Source organism: Vicugna pacos, chromosome 11, assembly GCF_048564905.1.
Source record: "Vicugna pacos chromosome 11, VicPac4, whole genome shotgun sequence".
NCBI lineage: Eukaryota > Metazoa > Chordata > Mammalia > Artiodactyla > Camelidae > Vicugna > Vicugna pacos.
The window spans coordinates 11,708,465-11,724,123 of NC_132997.1; the positions used below are offsets into that span (position 1 = coordinate 11,708,465).

The 15,659-nt window shown below is 43.2% G+C and overlaps 1 protein-coding gene across 4 annotated transcripts in view; it reads right to left on the reverse strand.

Annotated features, from left to right (window-relative positions):
• LOC140699627 (trafficking protein particle complex subunit 9-like) overlaps window positions 1-15,659 on the reverse strand; it is a 217,169-nt gene that overhangs the window by 64,326 nt on the left and 137,184 nt on the right. The window contains exon 3 of one of the 4 annotated variants that reach the window (XR_012077859.1): window positions 7,412-7,632. The exons of the other annotated variants lie outside the window; for them this stretch is intronic. The gene's annotated coding sequence lies outside the window, so the exon portion shown is untranslated. Of the gene's footprint in view, window positions 1-7,411; window positions 7,633-15,659 lie in introns of those variants that run through there. 4 annotated transcript variants of the gene reach the window in all.

Sequence of the window (15,659 nt, forward strand, 5' to 3'; positions counted from 1 at the left end):
ATTCCATGAAGTCAGGGCAAGTGTTAAAGGCTGACTAGAAATTCAGCTGTAGGATTCTTGGCAGCTAAACCAAAAAGAAAAGATGATGGGGCGGGTGGTAGAGCGTGTGCTTAGCGTGCACGGGGTCCTGGGTTCAAGCCCCAGGGCTTCCACTAACACATAAATACATCTAATTACCTGCCCCCATAAAAGATCACCAAAGAAAAGAAAAAGAGAAATTTCTTTCCTAAAGAACCCTGATATTAAATTTGGATTAAATACTTAAAAAAAGCAAAAAAGAAAAATAGAAAAGATAAGTGACACTGTGAAGGAAAACCACAGCTGGTCTAACAAGTTAAGTCACAAATCTAAGTGTGATAAGTGTCGGTTTACTGATCTAAGTTTTGCTGGGATACCTGGTAAATCTGAAGTTTAGTGTCAGTTTACTGGGCTAATAAGCTAACCCGAATATCCAAGGTCAACATTTGTCAGTAACGGGATCTGTTCCAAATTGATAAGCTTCAGTGTACTGATTCCTTGCTTTTTGTTGTTTGAGCCTTATTGGCTAATAGCCCCATACTTGTAATTAATCCTATAAAACCTCATGTGCACATCTTGGAGGTGCTCAGAGCTTTGGAAAAGAAACCTCTCTGAGCCTGCCAGCGTAATAAATCTCAGTACTCCAACCCTCTGTGTGATTCTTGTTTCTTGGCTGGCCTGTTGTTTCCATAACAACACAAGGGATAATGCCCGTGAGATAAATCTGGGGAGGCTGCTGGCAGATCCCCATGTCTCACGTGAGAAAATCTGAAACATCCTTCTCACCACTCAGAGTCATCATAAGCCCACCCCACACTTCCCTCCCTTAAATGCAGGAGCACGGTTAGGGCCCAGCCTTTACTGTCTTTGTGTCATCACAGTGATACAGGATGGAAGGGGGAAGAGCACAGCCATTCAAGGAAGGCCACAGCAATTGACATCAAAATGGTGAAGCATTCAACCCCCAAAAGGCCTTGAGGCTCAGGATGAAGAGATTTAACTTCTAGCAGATCTTGAGATTCAGTAAACACCCATTGTAATAGTAACGTGGTGAATAACATGCCCCAGGCAACATGGCAGTCCCAATGATAGCCACAAAAGGTCAAAGGGTGGGAAAAGGCTAACTCCCAGGAAATCCCAGCCCCTTGCCCTAAGGCTGGTCCTTCTACTTATTAGCATATGAAACCACCAAGCCCAAGAAAACAAGCAACACAGCGCCACCTCGCGGTCACCACTCTCTTTCCCTCTTTGGTGAAGGCCCACACTCTGTCTGTGCAGTGTGTACCTACTTCTAATCTGAGCATCAAACCCCCACACCTCGTGAAGTTTCTCTTGCCTGTCAATGTATCTCTCTGAATAAATATACCTTTACTCAACACTGGCTTGCTCTTGAATTCTTTACTGCATGAAGTCAAGGAACAAAATCTGGTGGGGCACATCCCAGGGACTCAACAAAAGCCTGGGACACAGCCCTTCTCATGCCCAACGTTTTTTTATTCTTCTATCAACAGGACTGGTCTGTGAAGGGAGGACTGAGACCCCAGCTAAGGGACAGAAGCAGCCTCCAGGGCTCCAGCTTGCAGGCAGCCTCTCCCCCAGCATGGGTCTTGGAGTCTGCCCGGTTCTCTGTGTTTCTCTGTTGTGCTGACTCCCCAGCCATACAGCGTACTCCTAGGCCTGTCCCCACAAAACCCTTCTCTCCAAAATACAAGCACATCTTGTCACAATCCTCTTGTTCAACAAGGAAATGTACAGCCCACTTTTTTTCCTCCCCAATAAAGTACCCAACTGTCCTCGCTCCCATCACACCACTCTTTTCTTAGTGAGAACTCTGCACTCGCCACACCCCATCCTGAACACAGGTGCCTTGCTGGCTATGACCGAGATGTTTCTTTCTCACACAGCCTGCGTCCTTTCACTTTCCCCTTGTTACCTTAAAAAAGCCTTTCCTGAGTCACTCACCCCTCTGATTCTGAACTAACAAAGTGCTGAGGTTGCAGTCACTATGTGCATAACTCCCAGGTTTTGGCTATGTTTCCTTCGCAAGATCTTCATTACGGAGCTGCATCAAGAAGTTTAAAGAGGCTATTCTTACATCTGAGTGGAGGAGCCTGCAAAAAATTTACATGGCTTTGAAGAGAGAGTTAACCAGGGACAGAGAAGTCACGGGACCTAGTCAAAAGTTTCATGAGGCAAAATGTTCTCCCAAGGCTCAGAGTGGCTTCTGAACATGGAGTCGGCAGGAAGGAGGTGACAGGCAGTGATTAGGGTGGGTGATACAGGGTACGCTCCCCCAGCCGGGAAAGAATAGGTTTTTTTCTAGTTTTCCAAACAATTTCTTACTGCCTCTTTTCCCTTATTACCGCATACCATTTCCTACGAATTAAGCATATCAATGTAAGTCATTTGTGGCACTTGGGAGAAGCTACACGATGCCATTCACAGGGCCGGGACATGACAGCCACACCAGTCAAGGTTGAAAGACCAGTGGGAATATTTCCATGGTAATCACGGGCATGCAGCAAACTCCCCAGCTTCAATGACCTCCTCTCAAAATTGGCGCCAATAAAGCTACCAGTCAAAATGCGTGATGATTATGGCCAACATCTGTTTATTAGTTAAGTGCCCGAGACAGCTGTCGCTTAATGGGGAATGAGTAAGATCAACGAGGCCCTGTCTATCTGGCCACACGCGCCCTGCCTTCCTGCCTTGGTGCAGCAGCAGAGTTTGTTAAGCTGAGATGAACGCCCCCAGAGCAGCCCGACGGGAAAGCTCCCAGCTCTGCAGGGCGAGACGTGTTCCTTTCCTTCTCAGAGCTGATCACAGTTTGCTGTCGTCTGTTTTTATGTTTATCCCTTTTGTAACTGCCTCTCCTCCGGAGATTTTGCTCAAGCAGCACGGGGCCAGTTGTGTCTTGCGGCCTGCCGGATATTTTGGGCAGGGAAACAGCCAAGCCCACATCTGGCTCTGGTGCTGAACGGAGAAGGCACAAGGCCCAGGGGCCCATGCTGAACCGAGGCCCCTGCACCCAAAATTATGGTCTGACTTTGGGCAAATTACATAGTCTTTTTTACCCTGAGATTCCTCATCTGTCTATGAAAATAACTGCCCATGGAACACAGAGTTACAAGTATTAAAGGAAATCACCAAATTCACAACCTAGCCAAGGGGCTACCAGTGCATCCTCAACAGATAAATACTGCCTTTACGGCTCTGACACATGCCAAGCTTGGTGGCCGCACAAAGTGTAAACTGCTAAGTGCCAGTGTGTTAAGTGTTTCATGTGTGCTATAATACCCTTTAGAACTTACAACAATCCCAGGAAGTAACGAATATTATCATGCCCATTTCACAGATTCACCAAAAGGTTAAGAGTGGTTACATTCTAGTCCAAGGCGCTATGGTGAGGTAATGGCGATTTCAACGTGAATATGGCCCCAGGCCTGGGCTCCATCTCTGTCCCATCCACCTGAACACTTGCCTATGAAATCCACCTGTCCAATACCCAAGTTTGAAGCCGGCCAGCTCTTAAATGCAATGTGTGCCACCGTTTGTCTATGTTCCTTAATTACCATAAACAGTTCTCAGAAAGCACTTCAGAAAGGAAAGTTGGACTCACGTCCCTGCCCACAAAGAAGAGGAATTCTGCCTTGCCTTCTCCTGTAACATGCAGAAACCCTTCCCATTCACCACCGAATCCTTTTGTATGCTTCCTCCGTGTTCATGTTTGCACACGGCTTATAAAAGTAGAAGTTACCTGCAGTAATTCCATCTCGGTTCCTTTCCAAGGTTCCAGATTATCCATAATCAGGGTAATATCATAATTTTCTGTGAACGAAAATACTACAATGTGAATGAAAATACTGCAACCATGTCACTAAACAAAGAATGCTGAAAACAAGTCATCAGCGACTGCTGCCGCACCCCAGTGAAAACAGGCCTGCAGCCACTCACAACGGTGCCCTCTGAGCAGACTCAGAATAAGAAAGGACAGATTACTGGCCCTAGATAGCTAGGTGCTTGTCTAAAGAATATATTCAGTGAGCCCAAATGTTGGCTTCCTCCCATATATTGAAAAGCACTAAATTCTTGAACTTGAGATACCTGGCTTTCTTTAGATAACAAGCAATGTTTTATTGTTCTAACTACCTGGTCTTTGTTGTAAAGCTCCTATATAATCCTAGCTTCTCCCCTACTCTTGGGAGCAGTCCCTCAGAGTGTTCCGAGAGGCGGTCATCCTGGCTCGAGTCCTCCTGACAAATAAAACATAACTCTTAACATTCAGGCTGCACGTTTATTTCAATCAAGTCCCAGAATAGACACAACTCATCAATTCTGTAATGGGACACACTGGATCAGGAACCCAAAGAGTGTAGTAGTCCAGAAGAACTACGGCTCCCTCTTTCTTCCTGTCATTATACAATCCCACCAGAACTCATTACTATGCTGTCTGCTCCTCTGGCAACCAAACTCAGAGAAGAGTGAACTCAGCAGAGCACCATGCTGGGGAGAACCCCCCGCAGCAGCACTGCAGGCTGCCTGCCCTCCCGCACGCTCTGCCGACCTCTAGTGTCCTCCGTGGAGACCAGGTCAAAAGAGCTGTTCCCAACAACTGCAAAGTCCCACATATTAAATAAAAACATTTTATTTTATACGATATGTTACGTATATACCCATCTCTGAAAACAGCTTTGCCAGAAGCCCAAACCTTCAATATTAATAGGCAAAGGCAAACCCGGTCCCCAAGGGAAAACAAGTCTTAAGACGACGCTAAGGCCTCCAAAGTCCTCTCCACGACAATGAACCAAACTGCCTGCAGGTCTGCAGCTGCAGGAGGCTACATGTCTGCTTTTAAAGCAGCCCCTTCCTGCCCTCGTGTGCTACAATGCCCTTTTATGCCCTCCCATCGCAGGGCAAGAGCAGCCGCTGCAGAAACTTGCAGGGGCCTCAGAGCCAGGGATTATGCCCAGGTCACACTGCAAACCTACTGCCCGCCTCACAGCCCCCAGCCAGCAGGTCACCTGGAAGTCACAGCAAGTGCCCCAATCCAGAAGTCTCTTCATTTGCCAGCACAACTGATCACTGGTCTCCAACCTTCGTCAGTTTTGCACAAAACAGCACTTTCTACTGTGAAGCGGGTGGTTTTCGCTTCTGTGCCCCATCCTTACTGGAAACGTTAAGGGAAACCAAAAGGCCTCTTCTCAACCCTTTTCTGATGACACCCTCCCACCCACAATACTCATATGCTCAAGAGTTTGGATCCACGTGATTTTGTTTCCCTTATGCTAAGTGGCTCAAAACACTGCGGGATTCTTTCTCCTTTGAGTGTATTAGCACTCAGTTTCTCGGCTTTAATCTGTTTTTGTCTCTCTCTTCAGTGTCCCTAGCAGTTGCCACCTCTTACTCCCTTCAGCAGCCTCCCTCCCAACATCTATTCTAGGGAATCAGCTGTGATGAGGGGCCCGGGGGCAGTCACAGAAGATGCAACTAAGGCACAGAGAGGCTACATAATTTGCCCAAGAAATCACCTTGAGCCACCAACAGAGTGTGTCACGTCCCTCTATTTAAAAGTTATGCTAAGCAAGTTAACTTTTTGTAGATTATGTTTATAAACAGATGAGAAATCAAAATACATACAAGGACACACATGAACTCTAAGATGTTCATTAACTCCACTGTTTTGTTTCAATTTGTTTTATTTCTATTAAAAAATTGAGAACCCCTGCAGCCTATATAGCAAAATGTTACTGGGTTTTAAATCCAGAATATAAAGGGGTTATGTCATTACTCAATCTTATATGTATGTTCAGAAGACAAAATGATTTGAAAGTCTCTCTCCCCGCCCCCTACTCACTACTGGCTCTCACCAGAGCTCCCAGATCACACATCTAATACCTTTTCACATTACCCACAGCTGAACTCATCAGTTTTCCCCCAGAACTCCCTCTGCAGCTTTCCGTCCTCAGAACACAGCAGGACCATTATTTAACTCATTAATCCACCCAGAAACCTGGGCCTTACTCCATCCTACCTTCACAGACAGCATTGATCCTTTCATTTTAACCATCAAAACATGCCTTCAATCTGTTCGCTTTTACCCACTGACTGTCCTACCGCTCAAGTGGAAGCCACCAACACTGCCCACCTGGACTCACGAGTCTCCCAAGTGGCCCCACAGCCACTCTTCCCTACATTAGACAAATTGGATTGTGTCACTCCCACGCTTTTTGGAATCTTCAGACCCAATTTTCTTAGAAGAAACTTCAATTCCTTCACCTGGTGAAGGTCTTTGCCATGAAACTGTCAGCTCAGGGAGGGCAGGACCCGCCCTCTCCCCTTGGCCCCGCCCTCTGGCAGAGCTTCAGCTTGGGAGGACCTGCTGAGCTAAATCAGCCTGTATTATAAACCTGGTCTTGAGTTCTTAGCAAACAACTTCACTTATCCATACAAATCCAACGTAGATTAGAAAAATTTTAGATGTTGAGCTAGACAATTGATTTGGGGATTTTGCACTGGCAACCTGCAAGTATATGTTCTGATGATTGTGTCTTGTTAAAACCACACAGAGATTAAAGGAGTATTTGTGGAATGTCTTCGGAGTAAAAGGGACTGTACTTTTACAGATTTTATGTTTTATTACATGAACAACCAGGACAGGGTCACAACTGGAAACGCCTCACAAGTGACAGAAGACAGGTGAGACGCATATAGCAACAGGTCACAAAGATGGTAAGAGCAAAGTTGTTTATCCAACCCCCGAAAAAATTCCTCCAAGAACAGAAAACTCACAATTTTGAAAATAAAGTTCTATCATCTAAAGAAAGAAAATAAATAATCCTCTTCATCAGGGTTTCTAGATCTGACTGCAGAGTTATTAGCAGGCCTTACTGAATCCTAGCACAGAAAAATCAGATGGACTAGTGGTGAGTAAGTTCCAGGAAAACGGCAGTAATTCCTCCACTTGAAAGAGGACACACACTCACTTGTTGAAGGTGACTGCAAACCGCATTCTGCAGAAATTCAGAAGATTCAGACACCGCTTCTACATGGTGATGACACGGAAGGACGGCTTGGATGCATGCTTCTAACTGAGTCACCGGCATTCTTACACAGCAGGGTGAAACGGAGGCACTCAGCCAAGAGCACAGATGTTCCTGTCATGTATCCCAGATCGTGCCTCGGGGACTCAGTAGTCCTGTAGCAGTGCGGCCCCAGGCGAGGACCCGCAGCATGGCCCAAGCAAGCAGGAGGGGCACTGTGCTTGAGAAATCCCATCCCCGATGGGGGCAAGACGGGCTGGTGGGGTTGTGTGAACCTATAAATGCTCATAGAAATAAACCTGCATACATTCACGTGATAAAATTAACTGTAGCAGGCTATTTAACAAAATTTCAATTATCAGTGTTAATTTTACCATTCTTTTCCTCTTGTCCCCTGCACTCTGAGACAGGCTTAGGCTCTCTCACACATGCAGCTCTGATGCAATAGTTGTGAATTTATTTTATTTTGCTACAAGTGTTTTCGCTCCCAGTGTCGCTGTGATTGTCGTCTCTTAACACAGTCAGATATCTTCCTGGATCTCTCCCTGTGTTCCTTGCTCCTGCTTCTCAGATCCTGAGATAAAGAACAGGTGAAGGCATATGACTGGGAATGTCAATGAGGACTTGATCAAAGTCCTCAGTGACCCCCTAGGTGAGTGCTGCCCACCCCTTACCTTCGATTCTCAAGGTTCTGCCCAGAGTGACATCCAGACAGGAGAGATTCCTGGGCCCAATTAAGAGCTGTGTGGCTTGGGTGCGGGGAAAGGTGCAGGAGCTGGTTCCATAGCCGGTCACTTCCATATCTCTGCTACTCTCTCTCCCGAGGCCCCGCTGCCAAGCCCCCAGGCTCCCTGATCTTCTGTCCTTCTCTTCTACTCTAATTCAAGCCCTTTTCCTCTTCCTTTATTCCCTGATTATCCCCAGCTGGAGTGATTTTCCCATCACAAAATCTGAAAAATATTCCTGCAGCTGAAATACAGGTCTCCAGAGGTCAATGCCCATATGGTGGTTCCTGAAGAGAGCCCCTGGTTAGGGGGACCCTCACCAACACTCACGGGGCATCAGACATGTTGCAGGGTCGACCACCCCCAACAAGAGTTTTCTGTGACCCCAAAGCACGCACAGCATCCCTGCTCAATAAAGTGTAGTTTTAGTCATTTATTAAGAAGCAAAAATTTAAAAATTGCTCATGTTTCTTACTAAAATTATTTATGAGGTAGAAAAATTAATTCTAATAGAAAAGAACAAATTTCACTCCATGTTAGATGTGTTCGTCTGACTTTAAATCTGTACCTTGTTTTCTAGGCTCAGACTTGATGTTTTTGCACCTTTTGTAAAAGAATGTTGCCTTTAGCCTGAAATACCCAGGAGGGCCTATTCTCCGGGCTCTGATCTTTAAGGATATTAGCTCTTCTACACTTATGTACAGATGGCAAGTTGCAAAATAGAGAATAACCTTTCTTTTCTTTGGAGGTTATACGGGGGCACCATAATTTGACCCACATGGACAGCTGCAGGAACAAAGGATTCCAAGGAGAAACAATTCGTACAGCAAGAAGTTTGCAACAACCAGCCACATCCCCGCCGCTTTTTAGTATAAAAGGAGACTGAATTCTGCTTTGGGGAAGAGAGTTCTACTGGATATCAATATGCCATTTTCTGGGTCTGCCAGATTTTCAAATAAAGTCACTATTCCTTACTCCAACATCTCATCTCCCGATTTATTGGCCTGTCATGCAGCAAGCAGAACGAGTTTGGACTTGGTAACAAAGTGACTGCATTAGAGGTAGTATGTCTCCACTGTTTCCTCATTTCTAGAATGTCACAACCTATCAGTTTTATATGCTGTTTAACAACACGAACAAAAAACCTATTATACGGAACTGATTCCAAGAAATAAAATTATTTCTACTCCTTCAAACATTTTTTCTTTTTCTTTTGTTTTGTTATGCTTATTGAAAAGAAAATAAAAGTCAAATCATTTTATTTCACGTATTTTTTAAAGCTACATATTGTAAGTACTACAAAGATATTTAAATTGCAATAAAAATTGTTTATATATTAGTAAAAAGATATATACACAATCAATGCAGATTAGGAAAGGAGTAGATATTTACTAAAAATCCACTGCACATCCAGTCTTTTACAAGCATATCCTGGAATATAAACTCTATTACCCCGGAGTCCCCCACCCCCATTCTCACTGCGGAGTCCCTTAGTAATCAACTACCAAGGCACCAGCATAGAACCATGCAATCACTATTTTAGGTATAAATGAGAGTATTAGCTCATTCAATTCTAAAACAGAAACCTTAAAATAAATACTGAACTTATTTACAGATAATCAAATTTGGACACAAAAAAGTACAGTTTCTCCCCCAAGACACAAAGATAATAATTGGTAAAGGCAAGATTTGAACTAATCTGTCTGATTCTAAAAGCTAAGGTGGAAATCCCCTTTGACTTTGGAGGTACAGCAGCACAACCTATCACCCTATCTTTGTTCAGATCGAGCTTTAGACAGCCTGAGACAGCACCCCATTCCTACGGAACTCGAGGGCAAACAATAACAATAAGGATTTATATTCAGTATTTTCTTAAGTCTCAATTATATAAAGTGTCAGCAGATCAGCAGAAAACTCTGGGAAATATGAGTGGCTCCAGAGCTTTTTGCTGATAAGAAACTCATTCTATCAGGACAGAGTGACCTTCCCATGAGAGGCCTCATGGACATAAACTAAAGGCAGCTGAGCAATGAAAACTAGCAAGAACATGGAACTCAAGCAAGAAGGATGCCTGCCATCCCCTGCCCAGTTGCCTCTTCACCCACGTGGACAAGATGGCAGAAGATCCAGGTTCTTGTCCACGTGACAACAAAATGGATTCTCACCCATGAAATGTTATGACTCTATGCTGTCTTAAGTCCTTTACAACTAAAATATGATGACACCAATATCTCAGCAGAATGTCTATGTCTCCACTTTCTCTCTTCTATTAGGAGACTATATCTATGGCTACAAAGCAGAAATTCAATTAAAAACACCATGCACGAAGCCTGGTGAAAGTCTGTGTAAGAGACATTGTTCTCACGCTCAGTGAGTGAAAACTCAGAAAAAGTGGTCCTTCTCCCTCTGCAAGTGGGAGGTAGCCTGATTGTGTGTGTGTGTGTGTGTGTGCGCGCACACGTGTGTGTGTGTAAATCAAATACAACGTATTCTGGGATGTGCACAGTTTTTTTTATGTTATTATTATTTCGTGAGAATGAGCCTACCTTTAAATTAATTTGAATCTATTATTCTGAGAGAGTCTCAGGCTCTTTTGGTGGAGGATGGGAAAGGGGAAAGGAAAGGAGGAAAGAAGTAAATGAAGCAAAGCTGTAAGAGTACTGCTAGGGAAAGGCAAGACATTAATTTTGTTCCTACTTGCATCACACACAAATTAGGGACTGGCTTTCCCCCATGTCTTGTCAAGCACTGAGTTGCAGAAGAACAGGCAACAGCCCTTTTCTCACTGAGCTTGTGACTGTACGTGACATCTTATAGACACAAATTATTTAACCTGATCAAACACTCTAGCAGCAGGATGTAATTCTCCTACTTTGAGAGACAAGGAAACAGGAAGTGAAAGAGGGTATATAGCTTGACCAAAGTCAGAGGACAAGTAAACTAAAGAGGATGAATTCAAACTCAGATCTGAACGCAGAGTCTGATCTTCCCACTACTAGGGTTGGAAAATCCTTAACACACAGGGTCCCCAGCTCCTCTGCATTGTTCCTGGCACCAAGCATTTCCCATGGCGATGGTCTCCAGTTCTCAGAAACAGCGCTCTGTGCAGCCAATAACCTCCATTCGACCTTGATCATCTACCTGCCACGCCCACCAGGCTTCACCATACAGGCAGGAAAGCTGGCTTTCAAGTGCATACAAAGCCACCCCTGGTCTAACCTGGACTCTTCAGCAGCTTTTCCAACGTAAAGGCAGCCATGAAAGTGCTCACAGTTTGTACATGAGCCACACTACCTCTCTCCATCTGTCTCCCCACCTATACTACTTAGCTATGACCATTTTGAGAATCTTGGAAACAAATTTTTAAAAACAGAAAAGAAAGGATTCTGTAACAAGTACTTAATACTTACAATTTTAAATGAGAAGTTACAAAGTGAGTATTTACAAACCGAATCTGCCTTCCTTGGTGTCAGTTTTAACAGTTAAAAAATATAATAGCAAAAATTTCTCACTTAAAAAATTAACAAAAACATCAACAATAATCTGGAATAAACTCAAAAACAATGCCCATGTTGTATATGGAGGAAGTACAGGACTGTACTGAGGGGTAAAGTAAGAAGTATGAAAGTAGAGACATCAACCTTTTGTATGGAGGAAAGCAGTTTTGTAAAGATGTACGTTCTCCTAAAGATAATTCAAAATTACTAAAAAATCTCATGACAACACTTATCCTTTTTTTAACTTGAAAAAATTATATTAGAATTCTTCAGGAAAAATGAAGTCATAATAGTAGCAAAGAAAAATAGGGATCGAAAAGCAAATCAAAAAATTGCACTGTCAGATATTAAATAAATTTTTACAATATGTAAGATATAGTGCTAGAGTAAGAAAGTAAGATTGACAGAAATAAATCATGAGCTCAAAAAGAGACTCTAGTGTACATAAGTATTTTTTACAGGTGGGATTTCAAATTAAAAAGCAAAGTATGAATTCAATAATTGTCTTGGTACAATCAGAGAATCCCTGGAAAAAACAAATTCTTTTCCAGTCATAATGACCACAAGAAAAGTTACTGAAAGTGATGTAAATATTAGAAAGTACTAATAAGAGCAAATACAACTCTTTGCTCATATCAATTCAGCTTCTCCTCACTGTAACAAGTACCATTATCATCTCCATCTTAGAGATTAAAAAAACCTACAGAAGAAATTTATACCATTATAAGAAAGCATTTCTAAGAATAATATCAAGAATAAAACCCAAAAAGAAGACATTTACTATCTAAAGGTTATTTTGGGCCACAACAAAAATGAACCTACTGAACAAAATGAAAGGCAAAAAATGACAAGGGAAAGCTCTGTGATACATGTTGATGAAGACAAGGGGCTAATGTTCATAATATACATAGAGCTGTCACAAAGCAACAAGAAGCTCCCTCACTGAAATATTTGCAAAGGACAAAGGGATCATTCACTTTTTAAAAGTTAGGTGGCTAATGAGTGAAAAATGCTCAATACCACACTGGTCATAAAGTGCAAACTAAAACAATGAAAATCATTTTGCTCATCATATTGCCAAATATTTGTAAAATATATTCCAGCTAGTGTCCATTTTTGAGACAACAAACTGGGAGTGATCTTTTGGAGGACGACATGTCAATGGATATATAAACCCTGGAAAACGTGTGTACACACAGGCTGAACTTCACTTTTAGGAATCGTTTCATTTACAAAAAGAATCAGTTCAAAAAGATGTACTCATCAGAGCATTTACACAGCACTGTTTACATTGGTGGGAAGAAAAGCTGAAGTGGAATCATATCCAGCGATAGAGAATTGGTTACAAAATTTATTCTACATCTTTTCATTCCCCACAGGAGAAGGAATTTCTAGATTCACTTGAAAGGAGCCTGGGATTTATGTAGTTGTCACATCCAAGGACTAAATTTCCAGAAACCTCAACTAAAGGAATACTCATACAAGATCACAGGAATGTTTGTACAAGAAGGATGCCAGTCAGACACCCTTTCTGACAGTGGAAAATGGAGAAAACTTAAGTGTCCACCATCAAGACAATGATGCGGTAAATCACGGTGAGCTGTGGCCACTGAAGTTCCGGTGTTTCGGCGTGGTCCAAGGCCTTGTCCACAGTTCTCTCCCACGAAAGGTGTCCTTACACAAGAGACCAAACCTGCACATCAGGAGACCCCTTTACTCTATCTGAAAGGACCGGGTGAGTCTGGAGGGAGAGGACGTCTGTGATATATACCTTAGTGAATAAACCGAGCTGCAGAAAACATATAGTATGGCCTTATTTTTCAATAAAGCTTATATACACACACATATACATAGATTACTCATATACATTTATGTATGTGTATATATATATGACATAGGCCTAAAGGTCATGAAATATATACTCCACATTGTCAGCAGTTTTTACTCTCAGGAATAAAGTTGAAGGGAAGTAGGGGACTTTCGGTACCACCACAGTTCTCTTTTCAGTATTCCAGTTAAGTTTACTTGGAATTTAAAAGTTTACTTAAGTCCAAAGTAAAATGGACGGGGATTCCACAACACAGAATGCTATAATGGTCATTAAAAATCATGCCAGCAGAGATAGAATACTGTAAAAAAAATTGTAATAAGCCGAATGGAAAATGGAGGTCTCCATACAGCAAACAGGAACACAGTGCTCGCTGGTTTTTATGACAGAGTTAATACACACTGATGAAAAGAACAGAAAATAGATTTTAAAGTGTTAATTATTATCTCTGAATACTGGGAAAAGGATAGACCTTTTGACCCTTTTTTCAGACTTTTATATTTAATACACATTATTTTTCATCTGAAAAATGCATTTTTAGATGTCTAGTACCACACATTGGAAAAAATACATGAGTACTTACAGAAACAAATAACTAGGAGACACCGCAGCACCATCACACAGTTCAGAATGGGTGATCCTGAATAACACCACGCAGTTACATAAGGACCCAAAAAGTGAAAGCACCCGCTGTAACAGGGTGCGGCCCCCTTCTATTTGTCAGTTGTGTCTTCAGGGCACTGACCACTTGGCACTGACTGCGCATGCGCAGGAGGGCCAGCGATCCTCTCTGGGTTCTGCGAGAGAAGGTGGGACAGCGAGGGAGGGAGAAGATGGGAGTGGGTGGAGCAGAGGGGAAAAGTGGAGGGATACAGATGGACAGGATGAGCAGGGACTAGGGAGGGATATGGAGAGGGGAGGGTGGTAGCAGTGTTGGAGAGAAAAAGCTTTACCTCTGGGGCACCCAGAGGTGGCAGACGAGCCTCTGTACCATTCTGTAACCCTTCAAGTCCCGCAGCTCAAGTTTTACCTCCCTGATCCAGCCCTCCAACCGATGCTTCTGCAGAAGCCCTATGGGGATCACACCCATTGCCCCCACGCGGACCTGGGTTTTCTCTAGCTCTGAGAACCAAGCACCCGCAGGTGTTGTCGCTCAGAACTACCTTGGGAAAGGTACATATTCCCCTTTTACACGCTGGGAAACAGGCAGGCAGGATCACTGCCTTAGCTCCACTATCCCAGGTGTTGGGCTGGCGGGGAGCGGGATGGTACAAGATCAGAGCCCCAGACAGAGCAGACTGCCTGAGTGTTGGTGCATAGTCCCCATCCCTCCTGGGTAAACCATACCCAACCCTAGTGGAAACATCAAGGGCTCGCAGTGGTTCCCTGGGTGTGGGAGAGCTGTCCTCATGTGAAGGAAAAGTCCAGCTGGGCTAACAAGCTAAGTCACAAATCTAAGTGTGATAAGTGTCGGTTTACTGATCTAAATTCTGCTGGGCTATCTCATATATCTGAAGTTTAGTGTCAGTTTATTGGGCTAACAACCTAACTCGTAATTCCAAGCTCAACAAGTGTCAGTAATGTGATCTATTACAAATTGATAAGCTCCAGCGTACTGATTCCTTGCTTTTTGTTCTTTGAGCCTTATTGGCTAATTCCCCCTTACTTGTAATTAAGCCTTTAAAACCTCATGTGCACGTCTTGGAGATGCTCAGAACTTCGGAGCAGGAGCCCCTCTGAGCCCACCGGCATAATACTTCTGAGTACACCCAACACCCCGATTGGTGCTTTTCTTGGCTGGCCTGTTTCCATAACACTCAGCTCCAGTGCCCAGCTTTCTAGGTAGATAGGAGTGTTACCAAGTCGAAATTATTTCTCCTCAGTGCAGGACAGGACAATAAGTTGGGAGACCAGATGTTGGGGCACGGAATAGCAAGTTTCTGTAGACCTAGATGGCAAACTAATGTCCTGGAAAACCATCTCCCCAAGTCACAATTCAGGCTCCTTTCCTATGTGCTTGGTTGTTGCAAACTTCTTAGTGTAGGGATTCCTTCTTCTTAGAATCCTTTGTTCTTGCAGCTATCTGCGTGGGTCAGATCCCAGCAATCCTCCAACAAAACAAAAGTTATTTTCTATTATGCAATTTGCTATCTTTTAATGAATGAAAAAGTGTTAAATATCCTTAAAGGTCAGAGCCTTCAGAATAGGATCTCCTGTTTATTTCAGGCTCTAGGCAACATTGTTTTACAAGCAAGATGAAGCCTAGGAGACAGAGCATAGGGTTAAATTCAAAGGAACAGATCTAATATGGAGTCAGATTTGTTCTTTTCTATTACCCGGCCAGAAGACACTTGAGGATTTAAATCCCTTTAAGTTAAAAATAACTAAAATTTTAAACTAATTTAAATACATAGGTGGGAATGTGCAAAGCATATCTGGAAAAGCACCCAAAGGATAGTAAACAGTGACATTTCCAGAGAAGGCTGAAAGAACAGAGGATGAGGGAAATCTTCTTTCACTTGTGTATTTTTGTGCTCTGTTTGAGTTTTTT